Raw genomic sequence first — 2,549 nt, forward strand, 5'->3', positions numbered from 1 at the left:
TCGGTGTTGAAAGGTGTCAATCACACTTCGTTGTCAGCCTCTATAAAAACTTCACCCACAACGGCTGCATCCTCGGAGATAAATGGTGAGTAATATTCAACAGAAAGCTGCTGTCTTCATTCAATAACCGTTCCTTTCTTCTAAGCACACAGCGGTGCGTGCCAAAGCCAGTGTGAAACGTAAAGTCTGACGCAGAAAACCCCAAGGGACTGGACAGATAGTTCAAAATACTAGAATTTTGTCTCCCGTAGGCACAAAAAACGTGACAGATCTTCACTTGAAATGCAGTTCTCACCCGATATTACATACAGTTTCACAGGGCACCATTTTATATTTTCCACACAAGTCTGAAGGTAAGCTGATGGTTATTCAGTGTTGTACGCTGATACTGACGCGTGAATGACCATGCGCATCTACGTCAGCAGCGGTTGGCGGATTTATTCTCATCAGCAATACTATACTCTGGAAATGCAAATAAAGTTACGGGGGCGAGAAAGAAGGGCAAACAAGCTCATTCCCATTTATATACACATTTGAACATGTGCGAGGTCTGGGCGTTCTGATGGCAGTTTGGTTCAATAAAGGTGTAAAAAGCGTGAAATAGAGTCAACCACTGTCATAAAGTCGGCTGGTCTCCACATTACTTACCAAAGCCAATTATAAACCCTGACTTTAAGTCTACGCAGAAAAAGATTGCCTTGACAGGTTCTCTATCGTCCTTTCCTTTTTGGTCAGTCTTTTAACTGTAGTACTGCAGAAGCAAAAAGATGTATCATAATGAGTAGCCTACTAATGATTCTTTGTGAGGAGATCTCAGAGAAAGGATCAATATTTTACAAAAGGCTTTATTATTCAGTGACCACGAACATGCTAAATGAATGTGCTATATGATTCCAAAGCCTATAGCAACCACTGACTCATATTAGCATCCTTGAGAATTCTGCTTTAGAGTTCGTCATTGGGTACCTCAGAGACAGCAACCTATATATCACCTGCCATCAAAGTAACTATTTTCTCCTGCCTCTGCGAAGACCTGATGCTGTGCCAGGCTCATCTTTCTTCTTGACACATGGGAAGTGGTCTGCCCTTGGTGTTATTAGGCTTGTGTGGTGTGGTGATTCTGTCTGATGCCTTTAATATAGATTGATATCAAGGCCCCTTGGGTTTATCTTATTCAGCAGATATCATTTAATTACAATTCCATTGTTTCTGTTTTCCCCCCCTCATTTTCGACATATGTCTTGTATTGAAAATCGTGACACAGTATGTGAATGAATCACAGTCTCTCATATCCATCTCTCAGTACACAACACATTGTGGATGGAAGGATGGAAGGTAAACAGCCTTTGTCATTAGTGTCGTCGTCATCAAGCACTGGTGATCAAATATCACCATTTCCCATCATCTGAGGGCTCAAATATCCATCTCAGATAAGAGGCATCTCAGACAGCCAAGGAAAACAGAGGATTTGAGTCACAGCGAGCAACGGTGACGGAGAGATCCCCGACGGTCTTTGAAGCCCCCGTCTGGAGTGGGCCATGGGGGTAAATAGAGCAGGCTTTGGCTGTGGATACCTCGCACCCCCTGGGTGGAAGAGTGGCTCCCAGCCACAGCTGTGCGAGGTGAGGCAGCTGCCACACAGACCCCTTTGTCAACAAACAGGTACAGTCAGCAGCAACCAGCGGAAGGGGAGAAGCATGGGGAGGGGGGCGGGGGTACTGGGGGCTCACCTTAAAACCCCACTCACGCTCTTCCGGCCAACCCCCAGCAGATGTGGGGGAGAGTACTGTGTAAATACTGCAGATAGGATTTGGGAGCTCTTCTTGGAGGCTTAGGAGGAGGGGAGCCGTGAAAGGCCTGCTAATTTTGGCTTGTTGGGGTAATGGAGGAATGCGCTTATGTTATTGTGGTGTGAGGTTACAGAGGGCCTTTTAGCAGTGTTCACACATTGGAGTGCTTTTTGCTGCAGAGGTTCAGTTGAAACACTAAGTGGAGAACTTCCCCCCACCACCCCTGGATAAAAGAGGATTTGGTTTGTGACTGGCAAGGATGTCGCAGTGGTTTCAAGGCTGCTCTGAAAATAGGTTTCGACTGAGTCATCCAGCAATCCGTTCTCTACATTATATCACAGCCTTCAGTGATATGGAGCATCCTCAACATGAGGGTTTGTGGCTGCCTCCCCCCCCTCCTCCCCTCCCTGGAATCACAAGGCAGTGTGTTTGGATGAATGCAGCAAGCTCCCCATTCGCCTCTAGTCTCTCATGTGACTCACCTTGTAAGGGCCAACTGCTAGGATCTGTTGCTATGGCAACCAAAGATCATATGATTGTTACTCACTCTGAGTGTTTTTTTTTCTTCCTCAGCACCATCTTGTTTTCTACGGCTTATGCGCCACCGCTGTGAATGAATGGAGCTTTGAATGATTCTGAGTAGTACAGGATATTACACATGCTAATGCGGGGTTGTTTGTGAGGCCACTGTTTGCAGGATCTTAGAGAGAGGACTGTTTCTTCGACTGTGAGAATCCCTGGAACTCACTGACTTGTCTA

The sequence above is a fragment of the Sprattus sprattus genome (genome assembly GCF_963457725.1).
Source record: "Sprattus sprattus genome assembly, chromosome: 2".
In the NCBI taxonomy this organism is placed as follows: domain Eukaryota; kingdom Metazoa; phylum Chordata; class Actinopteri; order Clupeiformes; family Clupeidae; genus Sprattus; species Sprattus sprattus.